At 38.0% G+C, this 20049-nt stretch overlaps 1 pseudogene; it reads right to left on the bottom strand.

The window, feature by feature from the left end:
* The window catches only part of LOC105512853, a 70570-nt pseudogene extending 60215 nt beyond the window's left edge, over window positions 1-10355 (bottom strand).
* Between the last annotated feature and the right edge of the window lie 9694 nt (window positions 10356-20049).

Below are 20049 nucleotides of genomic sequence, written 5' to 3'. Positions count from 1 at the left end.
TATTCTTAAGTGAGAGAAAAAATTTTTGAAGACAGCTACTGGATAGTTGAATATTTTATTTATTAATGAGATTGTTCACAGTTTGAAGAGATTATTAACTGTGGTGCAGTTGGGTTCTTTGTGAAGTGGCAGCAAAAGTCTTCTTGGTTTACACCAGGGTCAGCAAACTACACCTTGCAGGCCAAATCAGGTCTACCACTTGTTTTGTAAATAAAGTTTTACTGGGGCATAGTCATGCCCATTTGTTTATGTGTTTTCTGTGCCTGCTTTTAAGAGACTATATGGACCTTAAAGCCTAAAATATTTACTATCTGTCCCTTTCCAGAAAATGTTTGTGTACCTCTCCTTTATATCATTAACTTTATCCTGCGGAGTCAGAGCTGGCTGTGCACATCCTCTAAACCACAGGAGAATCAAAATACATATTTGAGAAACAATCCTAAGATTTTCCCATCCCTTGGACCCTGGCTAGACATTTGTGGCAACCACAAGCTTCACTTTCTCTTTTCTCCCTTTCTCAAGATAGATCTGTGACTGTGGCACCAGCAGTTTGGGTTTGGTAGACGATAATATTGGATTGATAGTGTGTATACAGCCTTGAGCCTTAGAGTTAGTTTTTTTTTTTTTTTTCAGCCACAGCTTCACATTTTAGACTTTCCGTTTGTAACTACCCTTGTGCTATAGTTGCTTTTATGCTGTAAACCATGACAGCATACTTCTATCTTTTGACATTGGCCAAAACTGGTCACACAACCACTACTAAGCCATTATTGTAGATTAATAAGAATTTGTATCTAGATTTAAAAATTTATATTTTTGAGATGGGATCTGTGTATGTTCCTCGGGCATATGTATGAACTCTTGGGCTCCTGCAATCCTCTTACCTAAACCTCCCAAGTAGTTGGGATTACAGGTCTGTACCACCATGCCTAGTTTACACTTGAATTTTGGAATGGAGTTATTTACTCTTGCATTGCTTGGGAGAAGGATGGACACCTGGATTGCTTACTTTCCTTTTGCTACTCTAGAGCTACCTGTTTTCTGCCTATTTTATCATGGGTTTCCCCCAAAAGAAGAGCTGGAGAAAAGGGATAGATGCAGATAGATAGCTTATTTGAGGAAGTGACCTCAGGGAACAGGAGTCAGAGGATTGAATGGTGATGTTGATAGTGTGTTATTTTGCTTCAGGAAAAGCTACGGCATTCTGTCGTGGGATTCAATGGCCGGTATTGGAAGCCTCTTCTCTATTTGATACAAATTAAACCTTGAGTATTAGGACTAGTGAAATGGAGAATATATAAAGATAATCCAAGAGTGGAGTTATTAACACTGAATGTTAGTTACTACTATGGGCAACTGGGGTTCAGTTTAGTTGAAAACCCTCTGAAGAATGGTATAGATCCTCCTTCAGACTTGTTTGCTCTAAGACATGGGAAAAGGGTATATTTATCTACTTGATTCCAACTCCAGTTGGTCAAGGCTTGCCCCTGGGGCTGCTAAGTTCCTTGGATGTACAGTCGGAGTATGATGCAGAATGAGTAAGCAGGCTAGTCTTGTATAGGTATCTCATGCAGTGGAGACAAAGAATTCCTGAAGCACAAGAAACATTTGTGCAGCTAAATTAAGGTTCTATTGCTTCGGCTGGTTGCTAAAGCAATAGTCAGAACAAAATGGTGAGCCAAGAGGATGTGAGACAGGGCATTGAAAATGTATATCTCCCTGTCCTCAACCTGCTTCATACCTCAGGGAGCTGACCTCTGTAGCATAGATCACCTGAACTCCCTCTCCATCTGGCTTCTCATTGAGTCTTTGGTACCAGAAGAAATGGTAAGAAATCTGAAGGCAGGAGAATAGAATGGTTGAGAGCATTTGTTTCCGCTATCTTCTGTCCTTCCTGCATTGCCACAGTTTGTTCCTCTGGGCTGCCACTCCTATTGGGTGAACCGGCTTCCATGACTCCACCCCTCTTTGGGTTTGGTAATATCATTCTCTCTCTACCGAAGGCCACAGCTCCTGCTAGGAGGCCTTTTTCCTGTAGTTATAGCTCTGCCTTAGATTGAATAACTGCAATCTAAGAGAGTTTCTTTCAGAAACTGGAGTAGGTTTTAGTTTTCTGTTGTTGCTGATCTTCGGACCCAGCTCAAATCTTTTGCTGAGCTTTTACCTATTAAATCTTTTGATTGTGGCTGAATTTACTGCCCAAACAAAATTGGGGTTTTGTTAGCAGTGAATAAGGGAGAACTTTTATGGGTTGACATCTAAAGGTGCCCGCTATTCCTGTTATGGGGCCAGGACCAACTGAAAGCTTGTCACCAGTGGAATGGTTTCAACACACTTAGAAAAATGGTGTAGAGATGAAGTTCCTCTTTTGAATAACATTCAGCTTTAGTGGCCTACTACTCCCATATTTTGGGTTATTGAACTGGTAATGCTATATTTTAATTTTCCATTGCATTTTTTTCTTAAACATTAAAACCTTTTCAATTACAGGATTTAAGCAATATAAAAGGCATCAATATAAAAGTGAAAATCTCCCTTGGTTCAACTACTCAGAGATAAATATTGTTAACATTTTGAATTTCTTCAGACTTTATCAGTTGTCTATAAAAGTGATCAGCACCTTGGTTTTGTTCGGAAGGAAGACACTAAGTGTAAAAATGTGGATGGGATGAGAGGAAACAAGGATAATTAAGTCACTGTATTGTCAGGTCAGCACAATGTGGATGGGATGAGAGGAAACAGGGATGATTAAGTCACTCTATTGTAAGGTCAGCACAAAGTCTGGATCTATCTCCTATTATTCAAAGATGATATTCAAACAAGATTAAAAAGAAAAGTAAATTGAAGAAAAATAGAAAACAAAAAACAAATGTCTACAACCCACCCACCCCTAAACATAACTAAAGAATAAAAGAACACCATGCTTTTCAAAAATTCCCTGTGGTTAAGTACTTGTAACAACTTAAGTGTCTCCCATGAGATAGTAGAAAAATGTATTATTGTGAATTCATTTAGCAGAATTCTATGTTGTTAGTAGAATGTATAGAATATTGCATGCTACTATAAAATTATCTTCAAGATATTTTTAAAAAATCAAGGCCTCTATTGTACATTTATATTAAAAACAGCACAGATAAACATACATTTACATGCTCGAGTATAAATAAAATGTTTCTGGAAGGAAATAAGTAACTATTAACAATGTTTGATTACAGAAAAGGTTGCATATTTGGGGGTAAGAGGGAGATTTGCTTTTCATTACATTTGTTTTTGTCATATTTAATTGTTTTTCCGTCCACACATTATTCAGTTGGAAAAGATTTACTAGAGGGAAGGTAATTACATCTTAATTGTGTACTCAACTTCAAAACAACATCAGAATCCCTGAAATAAGGGAAGAAAGGTGACATTAAAAAAGTCAAAAGTTGTTTTCTACATAGTTGTAAGTACAAAGTGAATTGGCAAGAAAAATTTACATTGTAAAGGAATTAAAATGTAATGAGGAAATTAAAGTCTGCATTGGAAGCAGTTACTGATAAGAATCATCTCTTTAGAGACGTAACCAATAACTTGGAAGATATTTTCAACAATTCTCCTGGAATTCATAGCACAATAACAAATAGAAGAAATTAACAAAAAGAAGAGGACAGAAACAAAAGGCAAAGAACAGAAGTTCAGCCTACAGAAAATTGGTCAAGAGGAGAGAACAAATTGAACAGAGCAAGTATCAGGAACTAATAGTAGAAAATTTTCCTGAGATGAATAACATCCTAAGACAGCACATGAGACAAACTGGTCAACAGGAAAACTACACCTAAACATACCTACAGAAATTTTGGAATTTCAATAGTAAACAAAGAATCCTCTGAGCATCTAGAAAGACAAAGTAGAGAGATCAGGCTGGTCTCAATCTTTTTCTCCATAATGTTGAACATTAGATGCTAGTGGAGCAATATTTATAGAATTTTGAAGTAAGTAAAAATAATTTGAGATTTACCAGAAATTCTCTGTTTAGTCATATATTATCATTCTTATGTAAAGGAATCAGAGAAGCTTTGTATTTACTATCTATTGATAGATTTATATGGGCTATAAAATTTATATACTCCACTTATTACTCTTTATAAAAAAATACACTGTAATAACTTTTTTTATTTTTGTTTTTAAAGATACTCAGAAATTCTGCTCTTGGGAAGATGGATTAGAAGTATTGTTCTTTACTCTTCCCACTAACTACAACTAAAACCCCAGACTTACATATAAAACAAGCATAAGGAGATTCTGAAAGGTGAAGAGAAGAAGGTGGACTTACTGGAGATCTTGAGACCCAAGAAATAATGGAGTAGTAAGTTCCTTGGATTTTCTTTTTGCCTAATATACCACAGACTTGGAGCTGAAGAAGGTGGCAGCCCAGAAAAACCAAAAGGCACACATTTTCAAAAGTCGCAATAAAAGCCACCTTCCTCTAGCCAAAGGACCAAGAAATGGGCAGTCCAGACAGACAAAACAACAACAGTAGAACCCTAAAAGCTCTCTTAGATCAATAAAAAGCACTGTAGCCAAACACCACAGAAATGTTGTGATCCTAACCCTTATCCACAATAGCAAGGATTAAATGTGAATCTGGACTTCTGTCCTCACCAGAATGTGACAAGGTGCATCATCTCCCCTCTCAGGGTCATGTTAGGGGAGGATAAGTAGGGAGCCAAGACTTTCACACCTACCAGGCAGTTATGAGGACCCAGCTACTCTGTGGTATCAGTGGATACCACATGGGGATCTTGAACTCCCAGTCTTTCCTGGCAGTAATCAGGCACCTCTGTCTCTCCTGGATAGTGGCCTAGAGGAGTGTCAGGACTTTCCTGACTTCCCTGTTGTGGAAAGACCAGTCACTCTCCTCATATGTTAGCAGAGGCCACAAGAAATGATTTCACACATAAATTTGAACCTTTGATGAATGGGCCAAATCCTCAAAAACCACAGATTACTACAACTCACCCAATATAAAACAAATAATTCAAATAGCCCTGTAACTATTAAAAAAATTGATCTTATTACTTAAAAACTCCCAAAATAGTAATATCTGAGCCCAGATGGTTTTCCTTGCGAATTCTAGCAAACATGTAAAAAAAGGATTAACATTAACTGTACACCAAGTCATCCAGAAATTAGAAGAAAATGCTTCTCAATTCGTTTTATGATGCTAGTATTACTCTGATACCAAAAAAATCAAAGTACAAAAAAGCTAACTAGAGACCAATATCCCTCATAAACATGGATGTGAAAATCCTCAGTAAAGCACTATCAAATATAATTCAGCTAAAAAGAATTAGACACCATGAACAAATGGGATTTGTTCAAAGAAGGCAAGTCTAGCTCAATACTGGAAAATAAATTAATGCAACCTACCATTTTAGCGTGGTAGAGAAAAAATTGTTATGTTCATAACAAGCCATGCAGAAAAAAGCACTGGACATTCACCCATTCATCACAAAGACTTTCAGAACAAATAGAAATAAAGGGGAGTGTTCTCAATCTGTTAAAGATCATCTACAAAAACTCCACAGTTAATATTTTACTTAATAGTGAAAGATTAAATGTTTTTCCCTAAGATTGGCAACAAGGTAAGGGTGTCTGCTCTTATTACTCAACTTAGTGCTACAAGTTCTAGTCAGTACAACAAGACAAGAAAGGGAACTAAAAGGCATATTGGTTGGAAAGGAAGAAAAAAACCTGTTCCTACTTTCAGATGGTATAATTGTTCATGTATAAATTCCAAGGAATCTATACAAAAATTCCTGGAATGAATAAGTAAGTTCAGCAAAGTTGCAAGATTCAAGATAGGCATACAAAAATCTATTTTATTTCTATACATCAGCAATAAACATGTAGAAAAGCCACAATTAAATATAAAATACTATTTAAATTTGCTCCAAAAAAGAGAAAGAAATACTGAGCTGTAAAGATATCAAAACATAAATAGGACTTGGAGACAGAAACTACAAATACTGATGAAAGAAAGCAAAGAAGATCTAAATAGCTGGAAAGACATACCATATTCATAGATTGGAAGAATCAACATAGATGTCAATTCTCCAAAAATTGATACACAGGCTGAATGCAATTCCTATAGTTCCAGAAATATTTTTTGTGTATATATACAGAAGATTATTCTAATATTTAAATGGAAAGTCAAAGAAACTAGAGTAGCTAAAACTATTTGAAAAAGAACAAATTGGGAGGAACTAGTCTACTTAATTTCTACGGTAACTGAGACTGTGTTATTGGCAGAAGGGTAGACACACAGATCAGTGGACAGGATCGAAAACCCAGAAGCAGGTCCCCAAAAATATGCCTGATTGATTTTTTTTCAAAGATGCAAAAGCAATTTGATGAAAGCTAGCATTTTCAACAAACTATATTGGAGCAAGTGGACATCCATAGACAAAAACTGACATAAGTCTCATACTTCATATAAAAATTAATTCAAATTGGAACATGGACTTAAATGTAAAACTATAAAATTTTGGAAAAAAATAGGAGAAAATCTTTGAGATCTAGGGTTAAACTTGACACCAGAAGTATGATCCAGAAAAGGAAAATTGATAAATTGAGCTTCATAAAATTAAAAAAAAATTAAAAAACCCTTTTCTCTGTGAAAAACCCTTTTAAGTGGATAACAAGATAAGATACTGACTAGGAGAAAATATTTGCAAACTACATGTCTGATGAAGGATTAGTGTCTGGAATATGCAAAAAAAACCTCAAAACAGTAAAACAAAAACAAGAAAATGGGCAAATGTCAAGAAGAGATATTTTACTGAATGAGAAAAATGGATGACAAACATGTGAAAAGATTTCCAACATCTTTTCGTAATCCATAATCATTAGGAAAATCAAATTAAAATATCAGTATACACCTATCAGAATGGCTAAAATAAGAGAAAAATGGATGACAAATAAACGTGTGAAAAGATTTCCAACATCATAATCATTAGGAAAATCAAATTAAAATGTCAGTATATACCTATCAGAGTGGCTAAAATAAGAAACAGTGACCAACACCAAATTATGAATTTGTATCTCATTACAGCTTTAATAATATGCCATTAATTTTCTTAATATTTTCCTTGCTATTGTTTTTCTTAATAATGGACTTGAATATCTCTTTTACTTAACGGTTTATGAGAAGCTGGCTTGTGTTGGTATTTAATGTAAAATGGTTGGAGATACTTTGCTTCTTCAAAAACAATGAAGTAGCTCAAGGAATGATTAAAAGTATAATCAAATAACGTGAAGTCAAGCAGATAATTAAACGTATATACGAGAACATAAACCTTGTCTGCCGTTTTCAGAGCTGTAAGCCCAGGACTGTGTCATTAGTCTAGGACAGGCAATCAATAAACTTTTGTTAAATGGGTATGTGAATGATCAAATAAGGGGATGAATAAAAACAGAACTTGTGGAATAAGAAGAATATTAATAGAACTGAAAATTGTAAGACTTCCTAAGGATGCTCCGGGCTACATTCTTTTTTTTTTTTTTGGACGGAGTTTCATTCTTTGTTGCCCAGGCTGGAGTGCAACGGGGTGATCTGGGCTCACTGCAACCTCTGCCTCCCGGATTCAAGCGATTCTTCTGTCTCAGCCTCCTGAGTAGCTGGGATTACAGGCGCCTGCCACCATGCCTGGCTAACTTTTTTGTATTTTTAGTAGCGATGGGGTTTCTCCATGTTGGCCAGACTAGTCTCGAACTCCTGACCTCAGGTGATCTGCCCACCTCCGCCTCCCAGAGTGCTGGGATAGAGGTGTGAGCCACTGCTCCCAGCCAGGGCTACATTCTTAAAGAGAATTGTACCCTTTGTCACCCAGAGCTGTGAAAATGGACAGACCAGTGCAAGTACATGTTTCCAGGGAAACCTATGAGCTGAACCAAGTATGGTCTTAGAATACACTGGTAGAGACAGACAGATCTGCCTAAGTGTTCATTTCTGGGACATTGGATACTTTCTGGGAGCAAAATTAATCATAGGAAGGAAGCTTGCCACTGTGACAAGTTGGTAGCATTGCAAAAAACAAAGAAAACTTACTGTTTATCCTTGAAATCCTTTTAACATGTGCCAAAGCTTTCCATTTCAGCCCCAAAATAAAACCTTTGCAGTAAAAATTGATGTAGGTTTATTTTGAGGTTGGTTACAGGTAGCAAAACCTTTCCTGAATGCACAGTTTTGTATAGGAAAGGATTGCTGTGCTGTTGGGCACTGAGAAACTGAGGAGAGGGAGGGTTTCACTGCTACAGGGAAGAATGTGGGATTCTTAAAGACTCATTTTGGTGACTTCATACATTTTCCCAATATTAATATCCTGGAAAAGGAAGAGTAACAGATAGAATCTCAAGCTAGGGACAGTGTTGGATAGACTGACTGTAGATAAAGTCACTTTTTGTGGGTCCTGTTTCAGGTGGCTCTGACTGGCTTCCTTCACTTCTACGTGTGCTACAGTCTGAATGTTTCTGCCTCTCCAAAATTCATGTGTTGTAACCTAATCAGCAATGAGATGGTATTAGAAGGTGGGGTTTGGGAAGGTGATGAGATCATTAGAATGAGACGAGTGTCTTTATAATAGAGGCTCCGGGGACCTGCCTTGTCCCTTCTACAATGTGAGGACACAGCAAGAAGGCACCATCTATGAACCAAAAGCGAGCGCTCGCTAGACATCAAATCTACTGATGCCTTGATCTTGGACCTTCCAGCTCCCAGAACTGTGAGAAATTACTTTCCGTTGTTTATAAACCACCCAGTTTCTATTATTTGGTTATAGCAGCCCAAACAGACTAAGACAATGTGCAACATTCCCAAGTCCTCTGATGCTGAAATGAAATGATGTTTCTTTCTCCATTGTCAGTCTTTGGTCCTCAAAATTCCCATTTTTTTATGACCTGTGATGAGATGAACAGAATTGAAATAGAAGCCTTCAAATCTTATATATTGAATACAGCAGATAATTAATATTTCCTGTCATGGCTTAGGCTAAAGTCCCACACACTCTGGCCTTCTGCTTAAAACAATCCAACATGCTCCTTTTTAATCAGATAGCAATTCTCAAGATCCTGTTAAGAATCCTAGCCAAACCTCCTAACCATTCAGGTGCCTCATACAAAAGACTGGTTTGCTTTTTTGCTTTTGTTTGGAAGGTCACCTTTGTCAGGGCTGTAATTAATTCTTGCCAGGCTAATAGTGTTCCCTGTGAATCACACAGGTCTTAGGGGGAGAAAATTGATAATCTAATAACCATGGCAAAGTGAGACATCATCACCTTCCGGACCAAAGATCTGGCTGTCTTTTTTTTTTTTTTTTTTTTTTTTTTTCCTTTTTGGTGGTCACAGTTGGTCTGTAGTTATGATTGCTGCTAACTATGGAGAAAATTCCAAAAACAAAACCCAGTTTCTTTGACTTTCTTTAGGTTAGCTGTATCTTCTGCCCCTGGTTTCAAGTACAAAGGCAGATTCTGAGTCAGCCCATCCCCTCACCTGGAAGCAGACTTTTCATGCAATAAGATACAACAGCTTAGCTTGCATGAGGTTTTGGGAAAAGGCCAAATATTCAAAAAACCATCTGCTTGCACTGCTCATAAATCACAGAAATGATTGCCCTTGATCTGCAGCCATTCTCCATTATAGAGGATATTGGTTTCCAAAGGATGTCACAGCATATTGAAATGAGATGGTCTCTTCCAAGCAGAAAATTCCTCTTCACCGTTACATTATTATAGTTGAGTAGAATTATGTCATGTTAGTCCTCAAAGGCAGATAGGATCTCAGAGAGGATGCAAGTGGAGGGGTGGTTGTAAATTTTGCAACTAGCATAAAGGACAAGCCGCTAAAACTTTTTTATGCTTTGCTCCAGTCAAATACTGTGAGAGTTTGACATGATTGGGAGCAAGGAGTTCTATTTCTGAACATGTCTTTTAAACAGATGTCCATCTTGTCACCCGTAACACTTTTTCTCACCAAGAGCACAGACAATGGCAGTTAATAGAATGAATATAAAGAATGACTGTACAGCAAATAGCCCATGAAAGTTAGACACTGTTATTTAGCACTTGTGGAACTATCTGCAGTGTACTTGGCATTGTACAAAGTACAGGGCATGACAGGACATCTGGCCAATGGCTTTGATGATCTAAGTGAGACACAACCTTCTGAGGAGCTAGCCTGGAAAATGCAGACTCTGCTCACTTACCCTCTGTTGTAAGAGCCAGTGAAGTGTCAGGTCTGAAATCCACAAAGCTCCGGGAAATTCCCAGAACATTCTTTGACACCCAGGGTTCATTCCAGCTGGGCTGATCTGACAGCATGTTGCCGGCTGACCTACAGGGAGTTGGTTGCAGTTACAGGCTCATATGCGGTGTCTTTGTTCAGAAAATGATTACAATGAGGGCTCTTTCATTCTGAGTTTACTTTACCATCTGTTTGAAATCACAAAAGGGCAAACTAGGTGAGGGGTGGACAGGAACTCTTTGTACTGTGTTTGTAAATGTTCTACAAATGTAAAACTCTTCTAAAACAAAACACTTATTTAAAACACATTTACTGACAACCTGCTATCTGGCCAGGTTCTGCTGTAGGTGTGTGAGTAAAATATGCACTTATGAAGTTATATTTTAGCTAACATGTAGCCTAGAAATAATGTGCATCAAATGATGAAAGCCTCGCACCACTGTTACTAGGTGATGGATGGTGGGATGATGGCAGGGAGGGTAGGGTATAAAGGAGAATATGGTGATTAAGTAGAAGATTTTGGTGTTTTACAGACCTGGGTTTGTATTCCAGTTCTACTTCCAAAATATATTATTTTGGGCACGTTATCTAACTTCATTAAGACTAATTTTCTTTGTTGATAATAATATTATCTCATGAAAATCTTGTTAGAACTAAAAATATATATATTTCATATATATGCATACAAACATATGTTTGTATACATGTATATATGTGTGTATATTTGAATATATGTGTGTATATATGTTTGTATGTTTGTATATGTATATATCCGTATCTGCAAATTTTGGATACTTGTTCAGGACAAAGCCTGAAAGGGTGCTCAATAAAAGATAGCTATTATTACTTCTACTCAATAAAGTAACAATTCCAAAACACTTTGGTAGAATAAAGAAGTTAGTGCTGATACAGTATTGAACAACTGAAGTGAAGGGTGATCCCATAAGACAGGGTAGGCCATGTCCCTTAGCCTCAGCTGGCTGTGTGTTTCACCAGATCCTGGGAGGGACAGATGGAAAGTACATGTTGAACCAACACCAAGCATTGTGTGTATGTGTGCCTGCATGTGTGTGTGTGCATGCTTTGGTTTGCAAGAAAAAGAAATAGGCTCAGCTACCTCAGGGATGATGATCTATTTCAAGGAAAAATAAGAAGTATAGAAATACAAGGAACTCTTTGCAACTGTATTAGGGTTCAAAGACTAGAGTGAGGTTCTCAGCTGTTTAGGTTACAGCAGCAGCTCCAGTGACTGCTGCATATATGAAGACTCAAACATCTTTTTACCCCTCAGAAAGAGATGCCCATTACTCACCATCATCCTGACTCTAGTGAACACAGCGGTCTCAGCTAAGGTTAAGCTTTCCCTGCTTCTTTTGACTTTCGAAATGTCTTGTTTTCTGCCTTCTATTGAGTCTCTCCAAAGGCTGCATCTCCAGTGTGTATGGCAAGGTCTTGCCTCCCTGATATAGCTGATTGATCCAGGGGTGGATATATAACCTTAGAGGGAGCAATATTATTCTTTTTCACAGGAATTATAAAATCAGGACAGATAGCTAGGGAGGAGCAACTGGGCTTCAGTAATGGCCACACTCTAGAGCAGGGTTTCTCAACCTTGGCACTATTGACATTTTTGGCTGGATAATTCCTTGTTGTGGAAGGCTGTCCTGTGCCTTACAGAAGGTTTAGCTGTATCCCTGGCCTCTGCGCACTAGGTGCCCTCTCCATCTGCCCTCCTCTCTCATTTGCCCCAGTGTGACAGTAAAAAATGTATCCAGATCTTTCCAGGTGTCCCCTCAGGGGAAAAATCTTTTCTGGTTTAGATCCAGTGCTCTAGAGCAGTGCTATAACAGGTCTGGTTTATGGACTGGCAGCATCAGCATCATCTGGGAGCTGCTTGAATCAGAATCTGGTGATGGAGTTCAGTAATCTGTGTTTTCACAAAGTTTGCAATGACTACTATGCATACATGCTAAAGTTTGAGGGCCACTGCTATAGAATTTTGCTAGTCTATGTGTGATTTCAGGATCAGCAACCTCAGAACACATGAGAGCTTGTTAGGATTGCAGTAGCTCAGACCCCACCCAGACCCAGGTGCAGTGTCACCTGGAACTTTTTATGAATGCAAATTATTTCTAACTGATTTTATGTAAATCAGGAACACTGAGATTTAACAAGCCCTCCAGGTGATGCTAATGCAGCTTAAATTTCAACTAGGGTTACTAAATGGAATCACCTCTGAGATTTTAAAAGCTATTGAGGCCTGGGTACCATTCCAAAAGATTTTTATTTTAGATTAGGGTAAAAACTGTGCATTAGCAGCAAAACTTTCATAATGCCCATGTGATTCTAATGTGCAGCCAAACTCCAGAAACTGCCAGAGTGTTAAAGTCTCAAATCTCTGCTGCAAATGTCCCTGGAGGTTTTGTGATTTCTTCACACTTCAAATATTCACTGTTCAACTCTTATTTTAATTTGTGAGCCACTGCTATAATCTTACAATAATGTTTTAAATTAGGCTAACTAGAGTTCATTTTTGTTGCTCACAAGCCTAATAACCTAAACAAATACAGTCATTATCTTGGGAAGAGATTGCAGGCAGTAGACATTCAGGAAATGTGGGAAACTAGGTATTTGAAATTGGTCTTTGGAGTGTGTGTGTATGTGTGTGTGTGCAGGTGAGGGGCACTCCTGTATATTCTAGGATGGAAAACTAGCAGCCTATTTGTCCCCAAATTGGCCATTAGGATCCCTGCTCAAAAAGTCTGTTTCTCATGTAGCCTTGAGCAAAAAGCTATAGCTATGAGTCATTAACAAACAACACTTAAAGCATCTGGAGTCTGGTGCATAGTTTGAGCAAACCCCCAAGAGTCTGTATTATATGGGTTTTATCGTACTATTGATGATGTCAAGATGATGGACCTGGAAAAACAGGAAATGGGAGTTACCCTAGACATTTTGGTTCGAGGGGTAGCACATAACTTCTAAAATGATTGAGGTTTGATACTATGAAATTTCCAAGATTTTAATGGTTTAGAGTATGTAGAGATATTATTTCCAAATTAAAAGATGAGTTTCTATACCTGGTGTCCCTTATAAAAAAGGAGGCACAACACATGGCAAAGTGGTCCTCTTCAGATTGCAAAGACAGTTTATAACACATTTTGAAGAAGCATGTTATGCAGTGTCTCTAACCTGTTTACTTTGACATATTTGTATACTTCCATTAGGTTTTGCTGTAACAACCTCAAGAATCTCAGTAGCTTACAAAAACAAGCATTTATTTCTCGTTCACTTGCATTGTACATTGCCACTGGAGCTCTAATTCAGGCTGCAGGTAGGGTTCTGGTCTGCTTCAGGTGTCTTCTCTTTCCAGAGTCCAAGTTGAAGGAGTGCCACCTACTTGAGGTATGAGTTTCTCTCCGTGGAAGGCAGGGATGCAAGAGGGTAGCTAGAAACACACATCACCTCTCAAAGTCTCTTTCAGAAATTGGAATACTGGTATATACCCTCCAACACTTCATTGATCAAAGCAAGTCATATGGTGGTGAAGCCCAAAGTCTATGGGACAGGGAAATATACTCTATCCACAGTGAACCATGCCAAGAGAGAGGAGGGAAAGAATTACGAATCTATCACCTCTGGGTATCCAAAAATCTCCCAGAGCAAGAGAAGCATCTTTAGCTCTTCTGTAAGAAAATTTACGTTACTCTTTACTCAGCCCTGTGATCAGCAGTTCCAAAGGTGCTGTATGGAGAATAGGAAGTACTGTGTAGTCTGTGACAAGCCCTCATGGGACAGTTGAGTGGAAGTCAGAGTTTGAGGGCAGAGCCATCCTCTTTTTCCATGTAACTCACCTTCACCTTAGAATGAGTCTCAGCTTTCTAACTGACACTGGTGAAGATAGAACATCTGGTCTTGGACAGCTACAGGCTTTGAGCTACTCATAAGCAACTCATGCTATGTGATATATTATTTTTAAAGCTGCATATAACTAGTAACATTCTCTCATCAAACTAGATCATGAATATAGAAATTATTTGCATAATCAGGTCACATTCACTTCCATGGTTTACATTGCAATAAATTCCTCAATTCATACCTAGGATGGCCTCATGGGTAGTTTCCCATGGCCACTTAACTAAAGATAAATCACTCATGCCTGGTTCTCTGTGAAATGCTGACATGAACTGGAAATGGTCTGCAGTGTTCCAGTTCCAGTTATGAGTGGCCCTGAAAGACAGCAGAGAAGGTTAAGTCTCTTTGTGACCAGAACACAAAACATAACAATTTACTGCTTATTTTGCTAAAAGGAAATTTTGATCTATACTTATTTCTAGGTAACAGTTTTTGTCTAGTTCTAGTTGGGGAAGATCAAAATTGGAATATTGGTGACAGAAGGTTAAGAGATGGGTTGGTGTGGCTGAATCTCTCCGAATGCATTTAGAGGATGAAAACAGTTGTATCTTATGTATGCTTTTCAGAAGACTTTCACTGTAGAAGAGGCCCTTAGTAAATCAGGTAGACAAAATGACCCATAGTTTTCAGTCATTTCCCTTGATTAACCAGGAAGGTATTTATTCAGTGGGCTCATGAACAAGGCAGGCATGGTACAAAGATAGATGTTAGCCTCATTGTAGGCTCAACTGCATGAATGTCTCCTCACTGGGCCTGACTTGTCTACTATCATTGCTAAGTGCATGATTTTTCAAGAAGAAGAACTCAATTCTGAACACCAATATAACACCAAACCTCAAGGGTGCTTTCTAGGTAAGAGGCAATTAAATTAACTAAATTGGGTAATTCTCATCAGTGAAGAAATCAGAATTTTTTTCCATATTAGAATCGTTATGCATAGTCTGGATTTGAATTTTCTTTATCTTCTCTTTAGTCCTCTGTATCACCATGTGTGAGTTTACTGAAGGTCGTATACACTGTCGGAATAAACTTATTACCTCCAAATTGACTTCACAGCAAAAGTGGCAAGGCAATGGGATGATACCCAAGGGATTAATGGAAACAATCACATATCCCATCATTCAGAAAATGCTGGCCTTATAGGGTGATTCAGTGACCTAATAAAAATCCAGCTGTGACATGAGCTGGCAGTTATCACCTTGCAATTTTAGAGTGCTATTTTATAAAATGTACCCTGTAGTCTGTACCTGTTATTGACAGATTGGTAGAGAAAAAAATCCACAATGTCTCTGGAGCAGCCCTACATTGTTTTCTTTCTGAGAGGAGTTATTCAAACTTTTCTTCATTTTATAAAATTCTTTAGTGTATGTCCAAGAATCTCCCCCTTTTCTGCTGGAGTTTGTCAGTTGGTTCAGTTGCTGCAACCAAAAGAATCTGAATTCATGTTCTTTGTCTGCTTTTTAATGTGGTTGTTTTTTTCTTATAAATTTGCTTAAGTTCCTTATAGATACGGGATATTAGACTTTTGTCAGATACACAGTTTGCAAAAATTTTCTCCCATTCTGTAGGTTGTCTCTTTACTCTGTTGATAGTTTCTTTTGCTGTGTACAAGCTCTTTAATTAGATTGTGTTATGCCCAGACCGTTTATTCCCCGAAGAAGACCACCAGAGTCCAGAGTCAAAGCCAAGCGGCAAGGATCTTTAATGCAAGTTCGAACTTGGTCCCTCCGCTTCACAACATACAAGAGGGCCCCGAACAATGCACGCGCTCGCTTTTTATAGCCCAATGAAAATAGGACTTGTAAGGTTACAGAGGAACAGGGAACAAGGGAATTCTTTAGGTTACAGCATTACAATTGGTTAACATATTAAGTTTATACATTTAGCAGTTATCTATTGGTTCCCGTGCTTTTAGTAAAACTACAAATGGCGGCGCCCTTATCGGGGATTTCCCAGGATTTCCCAAGCTGAGATATATGGAGGAATGTATTTGCACTGGGCCGTGTTTGTACTGGGCCCAGGAAATTGAGAGATATATGGTGTCTGTATTTGCACTGGGCTGTGTTTGTACTGGGCCCAGGAAATTGAGAGATATATGGTGTCTGTACGGGGCCCAGGACTGAGGAATGTGCCTGATTTCTTTCAATGGCATTGGTCAATTTTTCCTTTTATTGCAATTGCTTTTGGCATCTTCCTCATGAAATCTTTGCCCACGCCTATGACCTGAGTGCTATTGCATATGTTGTCTTCCAGGTTTTTTATAGTTTTAGGTTTTACATTTAAGTATTTAATCCAGTTTGAGTTAGTTTTTGTTTATGGTATAAGGAAGCGGTACAGTTTCAATATCCTGCTTATGGCTAGTTATCCCAACACCATTTATTAAATAGGACATCCTTTCCCCATTGCTTGTTTTTGTCAGGTTTGTTGAAGATCAGATACTTGTAGTTGTACAGTCACATTTCTGGGTTCTCTATTCTGTTCCATTGCTCTGTGTGCCTGTTCTTGTACCAGGTCCATGCTGTTTGGGTTACTGCAGCCCTGTAGTATAGTTTGATGTCAGGTAGTATGATGTCTCCAGCTTTGTTCTTTTTGCTTAGGATTGCTTTCACAATTTGGGTTCCCTTTTTGGTTCTATATGAATTTTAAAATAGGTTGTTTTTTTTTTCTAATTCTGTGAAGAATGTCAATGGTAGGTTAATGGGAATAGCATTGAATCTATCAATTGCTTTGGACAGTATGGCCATTTTAAAGATACAGATTCTTCCTATCCATGAGCAAAGAAAGTTTTTCCATTTATTTGTGTCAATTCTGATTTTTTTGAGCAGTGTTTTGTAGCTATTCTTGTAGAGATCTTTCATTTACCGTGTTAACTATATTCCTGGTTTTTTTTTGGCAATTGTGAAAGGGAGACATGCATGAGGCCAACAAGCATATGAAAAAAAGCTCGACATCATTGATAATTAGAGAAATGCAAATCAAAACTACAGTGAAATACCATCTCACACTGGTGAGAATGGCTATTATTAAAAAGTCAAAAAATAACATGCTGGCGAGGTTGTGGAGAAAAAGAAATGCTTATACACTGTTGGTGGGACTGTAAATTAGTTCAACCATTGTGGAAAACAGTGTGATGATTCCTCAAGACAGAAATAACATTCAACCAAATAATCCTATTACTGGATATATATATATACCTAAAGGATTATAAATCATTCTGTTATAAAGAAACATGCACGTATATGTTCATTGCAGCACTATTCACAATAGCAAAGACATGGAATCAATCCAAATGCCCATCAATGATGGACTGGATAAAGAAAATGTGGTACATATACACCATGGAATACTATGTAGCCATAAAAAAGACGAGATTGTGTCCTTTGCAGGGACACAGATGGAACCGGAGGCCATTATCCTTAGCAAACTAATGCAAAAACATAAAACCAAATATCACATGTTCTCACTTATAGGTGGGAACTAAACGATGAGAACACATAGAGGGGAACAACACACACTGGGGCCTACCAGAGAGTGGAAAATGGGAGGAGGGAAAGGATCAGGAAAAACGACTAATGGATACTAGGTTTAATACCTTGATGATGAAATAATCTGTACGACAAACCCCCATGACACACATTCACATATGTAACCTGTGCATCCTGCACATGTACCCCTGAACTTAAAAGTTAAAAAATAATCTTAAAATCTAAAGTTTTCTTTAAACGCCTTCTTTAAACAGAGATTATAAGGGAAGCCCTAATGATCACTTCACTGAGGCAAATAAAATGGTTGACAATTTTTGAAGAATTTGACAGACATTTTAGTTGTCTACCTAATATTCATTATCCTGTGCTTTGTTTCTAAAACAAATTCTGATGCTTTTTAAGAAAGCAAGTACTCAGCCTTTTTTTTTTAATTGCTTTGGCCAGCCTCTTTTGCAACTGGGGATGTGTAAAGAGGGACATAGTTCTAGCAGTGTAATGTGCGTCGATGTTGCTTTGAGGAAAGCTTTTGAAAGGGATTAATAAACCATTTGCCCTTTGCATCTCTTTTTCCTGCTTGGAATGCAGAGTGAGTTGAAGCTGGAGCAGCTATCTTGTGCTGTGGGTCAGTAATGTAAAGTAAAGCCATTTGCGAGGATGACAGAGCAGAAGAATAGGAGTTGAGACTTATGTCATCGTGAAATCCTTGGACTAACCCAGAATTGCCTACATCTGGACTTACTCTAATCAACGAAGAGATTTCCCACTTTCGTTAAACCATTACAGCTTGAGTTTTGTTACACTCAGCTGAATGCAATACTGAACAGACACATACATAGCTTGTTGTCTTTTTATTATGGTTTCAAGACAGAACAAACATCTTTGCATTTCCATATGATGACAGAACTATGCAAATGATTTGAAGATTTTTGAAACACAATTTATGGCCATACTTATAAGGATTCACATATCTAGTAACTTTTGTTAGAATTGCTATGATTTTAACCAACAAAAGGAACACAGATGAGGAATTTAGGGCAAAATAAATTTTGATGTACCAATTGTAGGCACATTTATTTATCTTTAAATTATTTCCCCAAACATAAACATTACCTTATTATTTTAAAGTGCTATTTGCTTTATACCAACAAATTCTGTCATCACCGGGGAATGTGTTTTTCCCTCCAGTGGTGCTGATAAATTTGTGTTTTACTTTCAACTCTGCAGAACTGTCTCCAGATTTCCTTGAGGAATATTCACATATGCTTTTACAAGCAGTTGTTAGTCCACTGTGAAAATTTTTTCCAGAGCTGACTCAAGGGTCTTGCCTTTAGTTTCCCTTGTTCCCCTTCTTATTAAATAATCTCAGAGATTCTGTACATGCCCATCTGGGGTTTTCCATTCTAGTTGTATTGGATTTTGTGTCAATGTATCTACCATGTCAAAATCAGAAATGTAAACTTCAAGAGCCCCCAGGAGCTAACACTGCAAAATCTAGGCCAAAGCTTAGAGGTTTAGCATCATACAATCTTAAAGCTGCAGGAACCTTTGTGATTATGTCACTTAAACCCTCCTGTCAAGGTGCCTACACAAAGGCTAAGAAGGTAAAGGGCCTATTCTACACTATAATCTGAGTAAGGGATCTGGGAACAGAACCTTAATTTCCAGTTTAGTGCCCTTTCTAGCCTTTATATTTATCTATCTTTCCTCTATTTAGGTTTCCCCCCGATACTTGGTTTTTCTTTGAACTTCCTCCCAAGTGACCATTTATAGTCTTCTTTTGTATTGAGGTCTCAGAGTCTTACTAAGAATTCCTTTCCTTGCATTGCTACCCCTTCTTGTATTTTATTTTATTTATTTTGTTATTTTTGAAATGGAATCTCTGTCATCCAGGCTGGAGTGCCGTGGCACAATCTTGGCTCACAGCAACCTCTGTCTCCCAGGTTCAAGCAATTCTCCTGCCTCAGCCTCCCAAGTAGCTGGGATTACAGGCACCTACCACCACACCCAGCTAACTTTTGCATTTTTAATAGAGACAGGGTTTCACCTTGTTGGCCAGGCTGGTCTTGAACTCCTGACCTCAGGCAATCTGCCTGCCTCGGCCTCGCAAAGTGCTGGGATTACAGGCGTGAGCCACTGCGCCCAGTCCCATTCTTGTATTTTAAAGAATTACTACATTAGGTTCCTATGTCTGCTCTAATAAAATACCACAAACTTGATATCCTAAAACACACATTTATTCTTTTACAGTAATGGAGGATAGGAGTCAGAAATGGCTTTCACATGAAAAAATAAAACAACAACTACAGCAACAAAACCTCACAAAAAACAAAAAGAAATGGCTTTCACTAAGCTGAAATCAAGGTATCAGTAG

The sequence above is a fragment of the Colobus angolensis genome, unplaced genomic scaffold (genome assembly GCF_000951035.1).
Source record: "Colobus angolensis palliatus isolate OR3802 unplaced genomic scaffold, Cang.pa_1.0 Scaffold104, whole genome shotgun sequence".
Lineage (NCBI taxonomy): Eukaryota > Metazoa > Chordata > Mammalia > Primates > Cercopithecidae > Colobus > Colobus angolensis.
This window is presented reverse-complemented; position numbering and strand designations above follow the sequence as displayed.